This window comes from Papio anubis, chromosome X (genome assembly GCF_008728515.1).
Source record: "Papio anubis isolate 15944 chromosome X, Panubis1.0, whole genome shotgun sequence".
NCBI lineage: Eukaryota > Metazoa > Chordata > Mammalia > Primates > Cercopithecidae > Papio > Papio anubis.
This window is the reverse complement of record NC_044996.1, coordinates 73747609-73768081: the sequence shown is the minus strand read 5'-3', so window position 1 is coordinate 73768081 and position 20473 is coordinate 73747609. Positions and strand designations below refer to the sequence as shown.

The 20473-nt window shown below is 37.4% G+C and overlaps 1 pseudogene across 1 annotated transcript; it reads left to right on the top strand.

Annotated features, from left to right (window-relative positions):
* Window positions 1–3787: 3787 nt before the first annotated feature.
* Window positions 3788–4649, top strand: LOC101017139 (annotated as a pseudogene). Its single transcript, XR_163373.5, has one exon. The product of XR_163373.5 is annotated as an S-phase kinase-associated protein 1 pseudogene (transcript).
* The last annotated feature ends 15824 nt before the right edge of the window (window positions 4650–20473 follow it).

The window sequence follows — 20473 nt, the reverse complement described above, 5'->3', positions numbered from 1 at the left end:
CACAAGCATTCTTATACACCAGTAACAGACAAACAGAGAGGCAAATCATGAATGAACTTCCATTCACAATTGCTTCAAAGAGAATAAAATACCTAGGAATCCAACTTACAAGGGATGTAAAGGACCTCTTCAAGGAGGACTGCAAACCACTACTCAGTGAAATAAAAGAGGACACAAACAAATGGAAGAACATACCATGCTCATGGATAGGAAGAATCAATATCATGAAAATGGCCATACTGCCCAAGGTAATTTATAGATTCAGTGCCATCCCCATGAAGCTACCAATGAGTTTCTTCACAGAATTGGAAAAAACTGCTTTAAAAGTTCATATGGGACCAAAAATACCCGCATTGCCAAGACAATCTAAGTCAAAGAACAAAGCTGGAGGCATCACACTCCCTGACTTCCAAACTATACTATAAGGCTACAGTAACCAAAACATGGTACTGGTACCAAAACAGAGATATGGACCAATGGAGCAGAACAGAGTGCGTCCCAGAAATAATACCCACACATCTACAGCCATCTGATCTTTGACAAACCTAGAGAGAAACAAGAAATGGGAAAAGGATTCCTATTTAATAAATGGTGCTGTGAAAATTGGCTAGCCATAAATGAAAGCTGAAACTGAATCCTTTCCTTACTCCTTATACAAAGAATTAATTCAAGATGGATTAGAGACTTAAATGTTAGACCTAATTCAGAAAAACTCTAGAAGAAGAAAACCTAGAGTAATACCATTCAGGACATAGGCATGGGCAAAGGACTTCATGTCTAAAACACCAAAGCAACAGCAGCAAAGCCAAAATTGACAAATGGGATCTCATTAAACTAAAGAGTTTCTGCACAGGAAAAAAGAAACTACCATCAAGTGAACAGGCAACCTACAGGGCCAGGAGAAAGGGTACACCCGAATCTACTCACATCTGACAAAGGGGCTAATATCCAGAACCTACAAAGAACTCAAACAAATTTACAAGAGAAAAAAACAAACAACCTACATCAAAAGTGGAGCCAAAGGATATGAACAGACATTTCCCAAAGAAGCCATTCATACAGCCAACAGACACATGAAAAAATGCTCATCATCGCACTGGCCAGCAGGAGAAATGCAAATCAAAACCACAATGAGATACCATCTCATCACGGATTAGAATGACGATCATTAAAAAGTCAAGGGAAACAACCAGGTGCTGGAAGGGGATGTGGAGAAATAGGAACCTTTCCACTGTTGGTGGGATTGTAAAACTAAGTTAACCATTATGAAGCAATTATAAATGATTCCTCAAGGATCTGAACTGGAAGTACCATATGACCCGGCAAAATATTACTGAGTATATACCCAAAAAAGTTATAAATCATGCTGCTATAGGAACACATGCACCGCATTATGTTTATTGCGGCACTATTCTAATAGCAAAGAGACTTGGAATCTAGCCAAATGTCCATCAGTGACGAATGGATTAAGAAAATGTGGCACATATACACCATGGGTCTATACGGCCAAAAAAGAATGAGTTTGTGTCCTTTGTAGGGACATGGATGCAGCTGGATACCATCATTCTCAGTAAACTATCACAAGAACAGAAAACCAAACACCGCATGTTCTCACTCATAGGTGGGAACTGAACAATGAGATCACTTGGACTCGGGAAGGGGAACATCACACACCGGGGCTATCATGGGGAGGGGGGAGGGGGGAGGGGGGAGAGATTGCATTGGGAGTGATACTTGATCTAAATGACGAGTTGATTGGTGCTGACGAGTTGATGGGTGCCGCACACCAACATGGCACAAGTATACATATGTAACAAAGCTGTACGTTATGCACATGTACCCTAGAACTTAAAGTATAATAATAATAATAAGAAGAAGAAGAAGAAGAAGAAAAGAAAAGAAAGAAAACATCAAAAGTAATCTGGCAGCACTATCCATTGGCCTGAAATAGTGGCGGCCATGGGATAAGGCTCCTTTGCATTTAGTAAGTGACGAGGAGTGGGAAAGACTGCATCTAGTGGTATGAGTGCCAGCTCAGCTTCAGTACAATAGAACACCAGCTGAACTTCCAAAGTTTTTGACTCTAGTCCTTGGATCCCAGATGGCACCTCTGAAACCCTATGGGACATGGGGCAAGTCTCCATCCTGACAGGAAGGACACAGGCCTGGTTGTCTTTGCCACTTGCTGATTGTAGAGACCAAGAGCTTTGAGCAAGCATATGCAGTAGCCTGGAAGTAGTTAGAGTAGGCCTTGGGCAACACCGAGTGTTGTGCTACCTTCAGGTGTGACCCAGCACAGTCATAGTGGTGGTGGCCACAGGGGTGTTTGTGTCACTCCACCCCCAGCTTTAGGTGGTTCACAAAAGGAAGATAGACTCCATTTGTTTTGGAGAAAGTAAGGGAAGAGAACGAGAGTCTCTACTTGCTAATCCAGAGAACTCTTTTGTATAGTTTCCAAGACCATCAAGGCAGTACCTCTACAAGTCTTCAGGAAACAAAACGTTACTAGGCTTGAGGTATCCCCAAAATCAGAATCAGCTTAGATCACAACACCCAAGTCCTCTTGAATATTTGGAACATCTTTCCAAGAACAATGGGTACAAACAAGCCCAGACTGTGAAGACTACAATAAGTACCTAACTATTCAGCACCCAGGCACAATTGAACATCTAAAAGTATGAAGATAATCCAGGAAAACATGACCTCACCACATGAACTAACTATGCACCAGGGAACACTCCAGGAGTAGCAGAGATATGTGAACTTTCAGGCAGATAATTCAAAATAGCTATTTTAAGGAAATCCAAAGAAATTCAAGATAATGCATAGAAGGGAGTAAAAATTCTATTGGAGAAATTTAGCAAAGAGATTCAAATATTAAAAAGAATCATGCAGAAATTCTGGAGTTGAAAGCTGCAGTTGGCAGAAGTCTTTTAATAGCTGAATTCATCTAGTGGAAGAAAGAAGTAGTGAGCATGAAAACAGGATATTTGAAAATACACAATAAGAGGAGAACAAAGAAAAAAGAACAACAAAAACCAAAACCAATGAAGCATGACTAGAGGATATAAATAATAGTCACAAAAGTGCAAATCTAGGAGTTATTGGCTTCAAAGAGGAGGTGCCGAAAACCATAGGGGTAGAAATTTTATTCAAAGGGATAATAACTGAGAACTTCCCAAACACAAACAAAGATAGCAGTATTTAAGTACAAGAAGGCCATAGAACACCAAGCAGATTTAACATAAAGAAGACTACTTCAAGTGATTTAATAATCAAACTCCAAAAGATCCAGGACAAAGAAAAATTCCTAAAAGCAGCAAGAAAAAAGAAAAAACTAACGTATAAGTGAGCTCCTATATATCTGGCAACAAACTGCTTAGTGGAAATCTTACATGCCAAAAGAGAGTGGCATGACATATTTAAAGTGCTAAAGGGATAAAAAAATTAGAATAGTATATCTGGGGAAAATATCCTTCAAACATGAGAGAGAAATAAAGATTTTCCCAAACAATAGCTGAGGGATTTTATCACTAGACCTGTCCTACAAGAAACCATAAAGGGAGTACTTCAATCAGAAAGAAAGGGGTGTTAATGAGCAATAAGAAATCATCTGAAGATACAAACCTTCAGGTATTGGTAAGGACATCTAAAACCTCTGAATATTATTATACTGTAATTGTAGTATGTAACCTACTCTTATCTTAAGTAGAAAGGCTAAATGATGAAGCAATAAAAAATAATAACTACAACAACTTTTCAAGACATAGATGGTACAATGAGATATAAATAGTAACAACAGGCTGTAGTGGCTTTGTCCTCCGCTTTTCTCTTCCTCCGCTGACGTCTCTTAGCTCTCGTCAGCCTCCCGCCGGCAGTCTCCTTAACACCGAACACCATGCCTTCAATTAAGTTGCAGAGTTCTGATGGAGAGATATTTGAAGTTGATGTGGAAATTGCCAAACAATCTGTGACTATTAAAACCATGTTGGAAGATTTGGGAATGGATGATGAAGCAGATGATGACCCAGTTCCTCTACCAAATGTGAATGCAACAATATTAAAAAAGGTCATTCAGTGGTGCACCCACCACGAGGATGACCCTCCTCCTCCTGAAGATGATGAGAACAAAGAAAAGTGAACAGACAATATCCCTGTTTGGGACCAAGAATTCCTGAAAGTTGACCAAGGAACACTTTTTGAACTCATTCTGGCTGCAAACTACTTAAACATCAAAGGTTTGCTTGATGTTACATGCAAGACTGTTGCCAATATGATCAAGGGGAAGACTCCTGAGGAGATTCACAAGACCTTCAATATAAAAAATGACTTTACTGAAGAGGAGGAAGCCCAGGTACGCAAAGAGAACCAGTGGTGTGAAGAGAAGTGAAATGTTGTGCCTGACACTGTAACACTGTAAGGACTGTTCCAAATACTAGTTTCACTGCTCTGTTTATAATTGTTAATATTAGACAAACAGTAGACAAATGCATCTGCAAGTCAATTGTATTAGCAGAATATTGTCCTCATTGCATGTGTAGTTTGAATATAGATTCCAAACCTATGGCTGAGTTTCTTCTAGTATGATCGAAAGTTTCTTTTTTCTTTGCTCTGAATAAAACTGAACTGTGGGTTCTCTATAAGTGGCATTTTGGGCTTTCCCTCTTTTTTGCAAAGCAATTTCTGCCTAGTTTATTGTCCAGTTAACTTTAGTTAACCTTTTGAAAGTTGGCATTGTAAATAAAACAAGTTGCAAAAAAGTTTTTTGGAATAGAATTAACAAAATATTCTCTTTATTCATGAGTTGGAAACTGGAAAAAGGTTTCTTGAGGTAAATGTTCTGAGTGGAATTACTATGATGTCTTCCAGCCTCCTGCAGTCAAGGAGTACCACTGTATTGATTAGCCTGTATGTAGCAGGGCTCCCTTCGTTGCATCTGAGGACTTGTTTTCTTTTTCTTTAATTTTATTTTTAATCCTCTTAGTTTTAAATATATTGCCTAGAGACTCAGTTACTACCCAGTTTGTGGGTTTTTGGGAGAAATGTAACTGGACAGTTTGTTAGCTTTTCAATTAAAAAAGACACTTAACCCATGTGGGATGTCATCTTTTTATAATCAGTGTTCCCATGTGGGGAAAATTATTCACACTACTTGCATGTAAAAAATAATTTAACTTTTATCATTAAAATATGTGGTAAAACCCAGAAAGCATCCATCATGAATGCAAGATACTTTCAATAAAAAGTAAGTTATATAAAAATAAATAAATAAATAAATAAATAGTAACAACAAAAAGTTAAAAAGTGGAAGGAAGATGTTAAGTCATAGTCTTTACTAGTTTTCTTTTTGCTTGTTTGTTTGTGCAAATAGTATTAAGTTGTTATTAGCTTAAAATAATGGGTAATAAGATAGTATCTGCAAGCATCATTGTAACCTCAAACCAAAAAAATACAATAGATCTAAAAAAATTAAAAAGCAAGAAATTAAATAATATCAACAGAGAAAATCACCTTCACTAAAATAAAGACAGGAAGGAAAGAAAGAAAGAGAAGATGAGCAAATGACTGACAAACAAATAAAAAATGACCTGAGTAAGTCTTTACTTATCAATATAATATTGAATGTAAATGTACTAAACTCTCCACTCAAAAGACAGGATGGCTGAATGCATTAAAAAAAAAAAAAAAAAAAAAAAAAAAAAAACCAACCAATGATCTATACCCTACGCAAAACACATTCACCTATAAAGACACACATAGGCTGAAAATAAAGGGATGGAAAAACATATTTCATGCCAATTGAACCCCCAAAAGAGCAGGAATCACTATACTTATATCAGACAAAATAGATTTCAAGACAAAACTTATAAGAAGAGACAAAGAAGGTCACAATATAATGATAAAGGGGTCAATTCAGCAAGAGGATATAACAATATTAAATTGTTATTTTAAATATTTTAAATATATATGCACTAAACACTCAAGCACCAAGATATATAAGGAAAATATTAGTATAGCTAAAGAGAGAGATAGGCTCCAATACAATAATAGCTGGAGACTTTGCCATCCCACTTTCAGCATTGGACAAATCTCCAGACAGAAAATAAACAAATAAACATCAGCCATAATCTTCACTGTAGAACAAATGAATCTAATATATAAGCATCCTCTCTAACCACAATGAAATAAAACTAAAAATCAATAACAAGAAGAATTTCAGAAACTATAAAATTACATGAAAATTAAACAACATGCTCCTGAATGACCAGTAGATCAATGAAGAAATTAGAAAGAGGATTGAAAAATTTCTTGAAACAAATAATAAAGGAAACACAACATAACAAAAACTATAAAATACAAGGAAAGTAGTACTAGCAGGGAAGTTTATAGCTGTAAGTGCCTACTTCAAAAAAGAAGAAAAACTGCAAAATAACAACCTAACAATGCATGTTAAAGCAGTAAAAAAGTGAGGGCCAACCAAACTCAAAATTAGTCAAAGAAAAGAAATTAATAAAGATCAGAGCAGAAATAAATGAAATTGAAATTTTTAAAAAAAAGATCAATAAAACAAAAAGTTGCTATTTTTGAAAATTTAAACAAAATTGACAAACTTTTAGCCTCACTAAAGAAAGAAGAGAGAAGATCCAAATAGTCAGAGATGAAAAAGGAGACATTACAAGTGATACTTCAGAAATTTAAAGTATCGTTTGTGGCTAATATGAGTCACTATGTGCCAATAAATTGGAACATCTAGAAAAAAATGGACAAATTCCTAGACACATAAAACCTACCAAGATTGGACCACGAAGAAATCAAACAGCAGAACAGACCAATACAAAGTAATGAGATAAAGTTCATAACACAATATCTCTCAGTAAGGAAAAGCCTGGGACCTGACAGTTTCACTGCTGAATTCAACCAAGCATTTAAAGAATACCGATCTTCCTCAAATTGTTCTGAAAAATATAAGAAGAGGGAATACTTTCAAACACATCCTTTAAGGCCATTATTACCTTGATACCAAAACCAGACAAAGACACATCCAAAAATTAAACTATGGGCCAATACCCCTAATGATTATTGATTCAAAACTCCTAAATAAAATACTAACAAACTGAATTCAACAATACATTAAAAAGATCATTCTTTATGATCAAGTGGAATTTATCCCTGGAATGCAAAGATGATAGGACATACACAAATCAAAGTGGTACATCATATCAACAGAATGAAAGGCAAAAATAATATGATCAGTTTAAATGATGATGAAAAAGTATTTGATAAAATTCTACATCCCTTCATAATAAAAACCTTAAAAATCTAGTGTAGAAGGAGCATACTTCAACATAATACAATTTGTCTATGAAAAACCTGCAGCTAGTATCCTGCTGAATGGGAAAACCTGAAAGCCTTTCCCCTAAGATCTGAAATACAACAAGTATGCCCACTTTCACCACTGTTATTCAAAATAGTACTGGAAGTGCTAGCTAGAGCAATTATACAAGAGAAAGAAATGAATGAGATCTAATTTGGAAAGGAAAGGAAGAAGTCAAATTATTTTTGTTTGCAGATGATGTGATCTTATATTTAGTGAAACTTAAAGACTCCAACAAAAAACTATTAGAACTGATAAGCAAACTCAGTAAAGTTGCAGGATGCAAAATCAACATACAAAAATTAGTAGCATTTCGATATGCCAACAGTGAACAATCTGATAAATACATGAAAAGTAGTCTAATATACAACAGCCACAAATAAATTGAATACCTAGGAACTAACTTAACCAAAGTGAAAGATCTCTATAATAAAAACTATAAAACACTGATGAAAGTAATTGAAGAGGACTCTAAGAAATGGAGAAATATTTCATGTTTATGGGTTGAAAGAATCCATATTTTTAAAATGTCCATACATCCCAAAGCAATCTGCAGATTCACAGCAATTCCTATCACATAGCTAAATCTTTCTTTTTAAAAGGACACATGGGAGAGGGAAAAAAATGTCAGATAGGAGGCAGGATGGACTTGCAGCTCCCACTTGGATGTTTGTTTGTTAATGCATGTGGAGACTCACACTGTAAATTTTGCTTCAAGAACTGTTGCAAGAGCATAACAGGAAAGCCAAAATAATTCACAGACTCTTTGAAATAAGTGACTTGCTGCAGCAAACTCCATGAGATAGCTGAAAAACTGTGAGTGCCCAAAGTGTGAAAGGGGAAAGTCTGCCTCTGAATACACATCCTCACTGGGGAACCTGAAAATCCAGATCCAAGCAAAATATAAAAGCAGAAAAAGCAGTGGGAAGAGACCTGTAGGCACTCCTAGTCCCCAGGGAAACCCAGGGAAGCCATTTCTGACTTTATCTAACAGGGGCTTTAGGGAGGACTGCCAGTGAAATTTAGAAAGGACCACAGGGAGAATGAAACTTCCAGCTGAACTTTGTAATGATTTTGACCAAGCATGAAATTTCCTGGGCAGAATGGGGGAGGGGTGGTGGTGACGGTGAACAGGAAGTGCAGATGTAAAAACAGAAGCCGTGGCAGGTGTGGAGGAGTGAGACCTGAAAGCAGTGCTTGCTTTCTCAGCAGGGAGGCTTGTAGCCTGGGGCAAGATCCCAGCACTGTTCACTGGCTGCCTGGATATAAACTTCGTGCTCTTAGTGGGACGTGGTGTGAGTGAGTCTGGCCTTGCTGGCTGCACATGAACTGGGTGAGGCTGGTCACTGCAGTTTTCCCCCACCTCCCTGGTGGCCTGTATGAGGCAGCAGAAGCAGCCATAACCCCCTTGGGAACCTAACTTCATTGGCATGAGAAGTATACCCTTATGTCCCACAGTGGCCACCACAATCCCTGCCCAAGGAGAGTCTGAGCTCAGACAGGCCTAACCCCTCTCCCACCTGATGATCTTTCTCTACTCATTCTAGTAGCTGAAGACAAAAAACATAATCTCTTGGGAGATCTATAGCCCTGCCCATCACCTGAGAAACTTGAATACTTATCCAGGAGAACTTAGGGCAAGCTTGTATCCCCCCTATACTATAGCAGCTGATGCTCTCTTGAAAGTGCCACTTCCTGACTTGACACTAGCCAACCCAAGCCATTACAACAACTCTTAAAATAACAACCTTGCTCTAAGAAAGGATAAACAACAACAACAACAACTAATTCCACTTCCTGTAACATCCTGACTAACCAGAGGTCTTGAGTCTGTCCACGTGACATCTTCACTGTTAGCAAAACCAACATTTGAGCAAACCAGCACACTAAACAAAACTGCAACCAAGGACCCTCAGATAGTTTACTTCGTTCACCTGCTACCTCCCCCTAGAGCAGGTGCTGGTATTCACAGCTGAGAGACCTGAAGACAGATCACATCAGAGGAATCTTTGCAGAGACACCCCAATACCAGCCCAGAGCCTGTTAGTTCTGCTGGGTGGCTAGACTCAGAAGAGCAATAACAATCACTGCAGTCTGGCTCTTAGGAAGCCCCATACCTAGAAGAAGGGGAAGAGCTTCACATCAAGGGATCACCCCACGGGAGAAAAGAATCTGAACAGCAGCTCTTGAGTTCCAGATCTTTCCTCTGACATAGTCTACCCAAATGAAAAGGGACAAGAAAATATTCTGGTAATATGAAAAAGCTGTGTTCTTTAACACTCCAAAAAGATCACACTAACTAACCTGCAATGGATCCGAACCAAGATAAAATCTGTGAATGCCAGAAATAATTCAGAAGGTCAATTATTAAGCTACTTAAGGAGGTACCAGAGAAAGGTGGAAACCAACTTAAATAAACTTAAAAAAGATACAGGGTATAGACAAAAAATATATAGATAAATTTATTTTTATTGTAAATCAAAACAATCACAACTTCTGAAAATGAAAGACACACTTACAGGAATGCCAAATACACTGGAAAGTTTCAACAATATAATCAAACAAGCAGAAGAGAAAACTTCAGAGCTCAAAGACAAAGCTTTCAAATTAACCCAGTTTGGCAAAGCCGAAAAAAAAGAATCACACAAATGAACAAAGCCACCAAGATTTTTGGAATTTGTTAAATGACATAAAATAAGAATAATTCGTATTCCTGAGAAAGAAGAGAAATCTAAAAGTTCCAAAAACTTATTTGAGGGAATAATCCAGGAAAACTTCCTTGGCTTTGCTGGAGATCTAGACATTCAAATACAAGAAGCTCAAAGAACATGCGGAAAATTCATGGCAAAATGATCATCACTTAGGCACACAGTCATTAGGTTATCAAAAGTCAAAATAAAGGAAAGATTTTTGAGATCTGTAAGGCAAAAGCTTCAGGTAACCTATAAAGGAAAACCTATCAGATCAATGGTAGATTTGTCAGCAGAAACTCTACAAGCTAGAAGGGACTGGGATCCTATCTTCAGCCTCCTTAAACAAAACAATTATCAGCCAAGAATGAAGGAAAGATAATGACTTTTTCAGACAGATGCCCAGAGAATTTGCCACTACCAAACCAGCACTATAAGAACTGCTAAAAAGAATGAAATAATGACATTTGCAGCAACCTGGATGGAGTTGGAGACCATTTCTCTAAGTGAACTAACTTATGAATCGAAAACCAGACATCGCATGTTCTCACTCATAAGTGGGACCTAAGCTGTGTGGATGCAAAGGCATAAGGAAGGCATATTTTTAAAAGTTACAAGAGATTAGAGAGTGACTCAGTCTTCCAATGTAAAACTTCTGCTGCTTGAGTTATGCCAATATGGATAGCAGAGAATTGTGGCACATTTCTAAACTCTACTTCTCTGAACTTCTTCTGTTACCCAACTCCACAGTCAGTCAGTGCCCACTCATTTCTGGATTTTTTTTAAAGGAGGCTGCCTTTGTATATAGTAAGAGTAGAAAAATAGGGCAGATCCTATATGGAGTTTGGAGGGATATCCGATAAACTATTTCATGTTAGTTTTGTGGGATGAACTGGTGAAATTTGTACTACAAGAAAGTGCAGATATGGGGAGGGATTCATGACTAATTAAATGGTTGGATTCAAAGAGTTGATTTTAATGGATGCATGTCCACTGAGATAGACCTCTAATGTGGCATGTCAGAGAAATCTGTCTTAGGCTGTGTTCTAATTCAACATTTTCATTATTGACGTAAGTAAGGGCACAGATAACAAGGTGATCAAACACACAGATGGTGCAAATCTGGGAGAGACAGTTAGATAATGTATTTACTGACAGAATTCATGTGTTATTTCACCAAATGGGAATTAATCTCCTAAATTAGAGAGTTGTGTAGTTAGAGTTTACATAAGGCATTAGATGTTTTCCTTTGGATTTCTGGCCAGGAATTACTCATTGCTTAACAATTTTGGGGGAAAAATTTGCAGTGCCAGATAATAGCACTGTCTCATTAACAACAGCAAAATCCTTATCATCAGTGTTTCTATTTCTTTAATTCCTCAAGGTGACAGCTGAGCTCATGTCTAAGGCACTGTGCTGAGAGCTCTGAAAAAGCAAAATTCTTCCCTCTAGGACCTTCAAGCATTTACACAAATTACTTCCATGCTACATGGTGATCTGTGAAAAGGACCAAATGAGAGGCACTGAAAATATAACAGGAACCCTGGGAAGGGAGAGAGGGAGTGACGATATATGTTCTGGGAAGGCCTTTTGAGGGAGGTGAGAACTTAATCTTAATTCCAGTTAAACTACTGAAGACTTTTGCTATATCCTTTCTTTTTGGGGAAATTTAGGGCCTTGTGGAACCTGGTAATCATGTAACCTTGTAATCCCTATAAAAGATAAACAAGGAAATTGAGAAACGAAAAGTCACAGTCTGGAAATATTTTGCCGGTCTGTCTATGAGGCCTAATGCAAAGGTTAATTCTAGAGCATTTATTTCTTTTCTTTTCAGTTTGTTACCTTTCCATAGAAATGAGAGCCCCCTGCTGTTCTCTGCCATCAGCTGCTCTGTTCTGCTAATCAGGGAATGAAGCTGAGAATGCCCCTTGGCTCTGGGAGAGGGATAAAAGAATAGGTGCCAGAGCTCATGTATTGAAATACATCAAGAGTCTGTTCATCACTCAATTGTTCTCCAGTGTAAGATACTCAAGAACAAACAAGTCCACTGTGAGTCAGAATCTGCCAACAGTGTTTTTCCTAATAGTCTGAGGATACTGAGTAGTTTGGCTAAGTATGAGTTGCTGTACCCTAGGTATTATACTGTCAGGGAAATTCCCCACTGTCTGCCAAACATTTCAACTCAGCAAAATTAGATCTGAAAAATGTTGATGAGCCATAAAATAAGTCATACATAGTTAGTGCCTTTAAAGAAATGAACTACTAAATATATTCTAAGCAAAGAAGCATTTCTGGAAGGATAATGGCTGAACTTCAAATTTTAGGGTTCTCACCTGCTTGTTGCCTCAGGCCTAGCCCCTTTTCCTCAACTCCTTGCAAATTCATACTTAACCTTCTCTTCTGCCCTAGTGAAAATAGATTTTAACCAGGAGTCCATAAATGTGGGTGCTAGGTCTGGCTTTATCACTGGTCATCAGTTTTCCCATCTGAAAAGTGAATGCCTTGCTCATAGTGTGCAGTTGTTGTGGATGTTGCATTTTTGGAGAAAATTGCATGTGAAGGTTAATGGGCTGCACAGACACAAGGTAGATATATTATTACTTAAACTCCATTGTGGAAACTAGGAACATTCGGAAATTACCTTTACTTGAATGTTCAGGCTGAATAAAGTTTGCCTCCAGATTAAAAGTCCTCAGCCTCAGGGAAAGACCTACTCTAGTTTAGTGTCTATCTGTTTTTGTGTGTTCTCTCCCTGTTCCAGTCCCTCTCCTTCTCCCTCTCTGTCTCCCTCTCTGTTTCCCTCTTCTTCCTTCTCTCCTTCCCTCCCATCCTGCCCACTTCTCTCTCTCATATGCGTGCATGCAGGCATGAACACATGTATGTGCACCTATATGCGTGTGCACATACACACAGTAAAAAAAAAAAAAAAGGACAATTAAAAAGGGCATGCCTTTTGTCACAGATGCTTATGGAAACACATAGAACTTTCAAATTTTATGGTATAATAGCCTTAAAACTTTTACTCTACCTTGAAGTTCAACTTTAATTGATTTTAATTATTTATATACAATTATTTACTTATATTCTGTCTTCTTTTACAAAGAATTTGAGACATTCAAGCTTCAACTTGTTCAAAACTGTAGGTGGTATTCAAACCAATAAAGACTGCTTGTCTCAAATCTTCAAAGGGAAATAAGAAGTTGCTGAGTTATGCAGCAAAATACAAGTGTTATATTTTTCAGATTACACAAAAAGTTATTAAAAGTGGTAATTCATGTATTTCCTGTGAAATCTGCTGTGAACAAATTCATTACAGACCCCTGTAGATTGTAATGCTTACTCATGGTTTACTAGCTGAAAGTGTCATGGGGAAGAAAAGATATAAACAGAATTTTGCCCTGGTGCCATTCACCTGTAGACCATTCAGTTACATACACCACTGAGGGAGAGTCTTTGGTTGGAGTCTTCACCATCATGTAAGTATAACAGGTATTTTTTGCAAATTTCTAATTAGAAGCATTGAGCACTTCTGTAATGAATTTCTATAACCACGTGCACAGGACTAGATGGGAAGAAATAATGTAACCAAATTTACAACAGATGGGAACATAACTTTTGCCTTAAATTGTTGCACCCCAATGTACTAATTGAACACCTACCTTTTGTTATTGTTTATTGGCAGATTTGTGTGTGTGCATACATGCATGTTTGTATTATTTCTGACTGGACCCTAAACTGATTGAAAGCGGGATTCCATATCTTTATACTTCATATCGTTATCTTTATCCTTCATATCGTTATCCTTTTGTGCTGTAATTAATGTTTGCCAGAGGCTGAATTTTCCTATTTGGAAACTCTAAATTGTATAAGCAACCCTACCATCTCTGGTGTTACAGTTTCCATTTTCAATTTGAATAGTCTTGCTTAAAAAATATATTAACTTGACCTTCACATAAGACACTAAATAAGCATTTCCTTTTTTGTGTGTAAGGATGCCCACAATTCAGCTTAATGACTGTAAACAGCATAAATGCACAATCTTTAATTCAGCTGATCACATTTCACTTTGCTTTCTTATAAAAAAAGATTATTTGTATCTTTTTAACAGTTTTATTGAGGTGTAATTGTTGCACAAAAATTTGAATGTATTTTATGTGTACAATTTGATGGGTTTGAACACGTGCATACACCCATGAAACCATTACCACATGCAAGATAATAAACATATTAAGGTTGTTTTTGATAAAAGTTAACGATACTTATTTTTACTTTGGTGCGGTTTGGAGTTGCTGGATTCCACGTCATTCTGAGTTGACGGGTGACTCATTTGCACGCATTCACTCTTGCAGGGGTCTTTGAAGTGGTATTTCTAGCCCGGATAAGGGAAAATGACTGTCCACAGAATTCTACACAGCAGTTGTCTTACTCAGTTTCCTGCTTGACCCAGTTCCTCCTGGGTATTGTTAGTAAAGGAATCCCCTTTCTGTTGTGCAAAGACATAAAATGTTGTGACTTGACCAAGGTTATCATTGTTGACTTTTTGTGCTAGGGACAAATTTCCAGTTTTTTTTTTTTCTGAGATGGAAACAAGGAATCTATCCTTGTCTCAAACAAGAACAAGAGCTATGTACTCACAAAAACTAAAAATTAAAAGAATTATCAAGGGAAGATACAGGGTAAAAGGATTATCAGTAGGGTCAATGGAAAGTATTAATATTTCAGACATGACCTGGACATAGTTGTCTTTTGTGATCTGAGTCTTTTTGAAAACGATAGTCATTAAGGGATATTTTTTCTTGGGCATTTGTTTTTCCTTTCTTTATTTTTATTTTTAACCTTCCTGCCTTTCACTATTTTATATTGCATCCAGTGTCCTCAACTTTATTTCACTTGTAAACTCCTTGAAGGCAGAATGTGAGAGGTGGCTCAAGAGACTCCTATGACTTCACAAACTGGTCAGAGTTCCTGAAATTAGTAGCATTAATCTTATAGGCTATGTATTAGGGCATTACCTCTCTAGAAGGCTATCCTAAAATGCAGATTTAACTAGAGAAGAGAACCCATGAGCAGATTACCATAAGTCAGGTAATTAGTTTAGCTGTCTGCTTGCCCATGCCTTCACTGGAGATGTTTGGATGCCGTGAATGAAATTCCGGTATCTAGATATTACTCATGAAAACACAGGGATGTTGATTGTCTAATGGGAGTCATGGGTAAATTTTTAATGGTTTTCAATCTGACATAATCAACACCCATTAACAAAGGTGGAAATGGGGATATTGAGTAAAACACACTTATTCAATGGTATTACGATTTTGACTCATCAATTGACTATTTCCATTGCTTGCCTGTAAGTTTGGTGAAAGCCTGCCGTATTTGTCTTGTACACTATTCTATCCTCAGTGTCAACAACAGAGTAAGCTTTTATGAAATGTTAGTCAAATGAATGAGTTTAAATGATTGAACACAAAATGAAAAGTATATATCATTCAGAATTGGCAGCTTTTGAAGGAGTAATATTTTGGACATGGCATAGGAATAGGGATTTTATGGTGTTTACTAAAAATATGCAATCTTGGTGATGGAAAACTTCCATTGAAGTTACTAAAATTATCTTTCCTTATATTTTCTCTGCAGTTTCAGTGGCTGATGGTCACCAGAATGATGTAACTTCTCAGTGCTTTTCCTGCTTTGTATATTTCCAGCAACTTTTATCTAAAATACTTCAGATGGTGTGTTAACTCCTTAGAATGCACACCAATGATGTACTTGTTTTTTTTTTTTTCACAATTGAGATTTTGTTGGTTGTGTTGAGTACTGGTACACAAACATTTCAACTTGTACACAGTTCTTAACATACATGTGAAAAACCTAAAAAGCTGTGTATTGTAATTCTTTTCAAAATAGTTATTCCAGTGATCTTCTAGCTTAAAAATTGGAGGCAAATTTTTCTTAAGAGGATATCAAGTACCAGTATCTTCAAATGTTGTTAACTTGTTACATACATCCTACTGATTCAAAATTTAATAGCATATATACTCCATATACAAATTTTTAACCTTTCATAGCATATTAGCAAAGTTATTAGGAAAGTAAGGCTACCACGAGCAAAGATAATATAGAGTGCACAATTATGACTGGAAGAGCCATTATCAAGGGTGATTTTCTTTAGGAAACAATTCTACTGAACACAACATGGGAATATAAGTAATTTAAAATGTTCAAGATATTGAATACAGGACTGTGACTCCTGTATTCACATTGCCATGTATAGTATGCTTTTTATTATAGGATATAAAAACTAACCCCCTTCAATGGAATGTTAAACTGACACCCAAGACAGTCAAAGCACCACCAAATTCAATATCCCACATTATTTTCTGATTGCACCAAAAAACAAACAATGAGTGAATGATTTTGCCTCTTAAAGAAAAGCATTTACAATAAACATACGATATTACTGTGTCTTTATAGCAGCATGAATTTATAATCCTTTGGGTATATCCCCAATGGGATGGCTGGGTCATATGGTACATCTAGTTCTGGATCCTTGAGACCATGCTACTTTCCATAATGGTTGAACTATTTTACAATCCCACCAACAGTGTAAAAGTGTTCCTATTTCTCACATCCTCTCCAGCACCTGTTGTTTCCTGACTTTTTAATGATAAGCCATTCCTTTGGTGTGAGATGGTATCATTATTGGTTTTGATTTGCATTTCTCTGATGGCCGGTAGTGGTAGGCATTTTTTTCATATGTCTGTTGGCTGTATGAATGTCTCTTTTGAGAAATGTCTGTTCATATCCTTTGCCCACTTTTGATGGAGGTTGTTTGTTTTTTTCTTGTAAATTTGTTGGAGTTCTTTAGCAGGTTCTGGATATTAGCCCTTTGTCAGATGGTAGATTGCAAAATTTTCTCCCATTCTGTGCCTGTTCACTCTGATGGTAGTTTCTTTTGCTGTGCAGAAGCTCTTTAGTTAGTGAATCCCATTTGTCAATTTTAACTTTGCTGGGAACGCTTTGGTGTTTAGACATGAAGTCTTTGCCCATGCCTATGTCCACCAGATGGTACTACCTAGGTTTTCCTCTAGGATTTTATGGTATTAGGTCTAGCATTTAAGTCTCTAATCCATCTTGAATTAATTTAGTATAAGGAGTAAGGAAAGGATCGGTTCAGCTTTCTACTTGTAGTAGCCAATTTTCCCAGCACCATTTATTAAATAGGGAATATACATTTCTTTATTTTTCTCAGGTTTCATCAAGATCAGATGGCTGTAGATGTGGAATTATTTCATAATGTTCTGTTCCATTGGAATTCTATATGTCTGTTTGGTACCAGTACCATGTGAACGTTGTAATATGTAGTATAGTTTGAGAAAATCCAAATGGCAATGATACCTCCAACTGTTCTTTGACTTTAAGATTGTCTTGAGAATGCAAACTCTTGGTTTATTACAACACTATTCACAATAGCAAAACTGGAATCAGCAAATGTCCATCAGTGACAGATTGGATTAAAAGAAAATGTGCTATATATATGGAATACTATGCAGCCATAAAAAAGGATGAGTTTCGTCCTTTGTAGGGACATGGATGCAGCTGAGAGCATAAATTTCTTCAGCAGAAACTATCACAGAACAGAAAACCAAGCACGCGTGTTCTCATGGGGTGGGAACTGAACAACGAGATGCTTGGACTCAGGAAGGGGCGATCGCATGTTAATACACATACCCTAATAAGTATAGCCATGTAAATAAATTAAAAAAAAAGAAAGAAAAGCATTTACACTTAAAAAATAGGATGAGATGAAATACATCTCATCCATTTTATGAAGGGATGTTCATAAAATATTTCTAGAGCTATTAAAAGGCTACCATTTACAAAATAGTTGATAAAATATTCCTCCTGGATTGGCCACAAGAAGGGAGGCATGGAGCACTGATAAGACATGATATATGATACTAATCAGATGTGGCTTCTTTCTCTCTGGCTTCATCAGCAGCTAGACTCTTCTTGGTTTTCTGCAAGGTAAAATCTTTTTAGTTTCTTGGTTCACCACTTTGGACTGTTTTTCACTTGTCCTTTTTCTTTGTTTGCATATTTTTGTCTGAAAATGTATCCTTTCCATATTCCTTTTGGTTTTCATTTCTTTTTGGGGAGTGGAGTCTTGCTCTGTCACCCAGGCTGGAGTGCAGTGGCACAATCTCGGCTCACTACAACCTCTGCCTCCTGGGTTCAAGCGATTCTCCTGCCTCAGCCTCCTGATTAGCTGGGACTAGAGGCACATGCCACCATGCCCAGATATTTTTTTTTATTTTTAGCATTTTTTAAAATTTTAGTAGAGGTGGGGTTTCACCATGTTGGCCAGGATGGTCTTGATCTCCAGACCCCATGATCCACCCACCTGAGCATCCCAAAGTTCTGGGATTACAGGCATGAGCCACCGTGCCTGGCCCTTTTCCACTCTTACAGATGCAGATGTAACTGAGAACTGCGCTGATCTCCTCATCAGCTCTTCCTTCACTGCCTCTAAGGCTAAGCTGACCTTTCTCTTGGGCATTTTAGTGGCCAGGAAGTGCATGCTGAGAGGCTTCAAGAAGCTGGGATGTCTGGCTGCTGCCACTCCTTCCACCACCTGAACTACCAATGATGTATTTGATAAAAATAAGGCAAGAGAGGTACATCAGGAAGAGCCCAGAATGAAAGGTCAGAAGAACAAGGAGAAGTGGGCAGTGGCAATGTTGAAGTCACTACTACTATGGGTTTATGGTGCTTATCACCCTGTACTGTAATTATCTATGTACAAAGTCTTACAGAGTGACTTTTTGCCACTGTGGCTTACCAGTGGCTCTCTGTGGGACTTTGAGTCCCTAGTAACCCAGACAATGTCTCATTTATTTTTATATCTTTACTGCTTAGCAAAGATTTTCTGCCAGCCACATAAAAAATACCTGGTAAAGGTGTGTTGAATGAATGATAGAGGAACCTAAAGAGATGCTTTTCAATATTTATTAATTCATCACAATTTACTGAGCATCAGTTATATGCCAGGCATTATGATAGTCATCCAGTATAAGACTCTTTCTTGTCCACAAGGCATTCATAATTTTAGAGGGGTACAAGTAAATGAATAATTATAAAATTATTAGTAAATGCAGCAGATAAATATACATGGTATATTACAGGAGCACAGAGTAGTCACACATATGCTAGCTGAAAAGAGGTGATGACAGAATCTTATTTATTCATTAGAAAAAAATTACTATTAGCACTATTATTAAACATGAGATTAACCATTTGTTGCCAACTGATATACTATTATCAATATGAGGGAGATTCTAGGACGTGTGTGACCAGTGGAATCCATTGAATTTTTTTCTAAAATCTATTGCCTTAATTGTTGTAGGAAGTCAGGGACCCCGAACAGGGGACCTGCTGAAGCCGTGACAGAAGAACATAAATTGTGAAGATTTCATGGACCTTTACCACTTTCCCAATCAATATTCTTATAATTTCCTATGCCTATCATTACTTTAATTTCTTAATCCAGCCATCTTTGTATGTCGAGGATGTATATCACCTCAGGACCCTGCGATGATTGTGTTAACTTCACAAATTGTTCATAAAGCATGTGTGTTTTATGAACTGCCTGGGAGCCAGGCAGGACAGAGCCATATTTCTCTTATTACCGAAAACGGGTAAGAGAAATATCACTGAATTCTTTCCCCAGTAAGGAGTATTAATAATTAACAGCCTTGTGAAAAGAATGCATTCCCGGGGAGGGGGGGCCTCTAAAATGGCCACTCTGGGGGTGTCTGCCTTATGCAGTTGCAGATAAGGGTTGAAACATGCCCTGGCCTCCTGCAGCACCCCCAGGCTTACTAGGATTAGGAAATTCCAGCCTGGCAAATTCTAATCAGACTGGTTCTCTGCTCTTGAACCCTGTTAATATGTTTATCAATGACAATGCGTGCATAGCAGGACATGGAACTTCATTAGTAATTCTAGTTTCACCCTGAACTTGTGATCTTGCCCGACCTTCTGCCTTGTGATATTTTATTGCCTTTAAAGCATGTGATCTCTGTGACCCACACCCTATTTGTACACTTCCTCCCATTTGAAAATTGCTAATAAAAACTTGCTGATTTTACAGCTCAGGGTACATGATGGAACCTGCTGATATGTAATGTCTCCCCCAGACACCCAGTTTTAAAATTTCTCTCTTTTGTAGTCTTTCCCTTTATCTCTCACACCGGCCGATACTTAGGGAAAATAGAAAAGAACCTACATTGAAATATCGGGAGCTGGTTCCTCCGATACTTAATAATTACATAATCACCATCCCCTAAACTTAGCCAACCATAACTACAATGTTGTTACTAATGACAGTCACCTTACAAGATAAGCA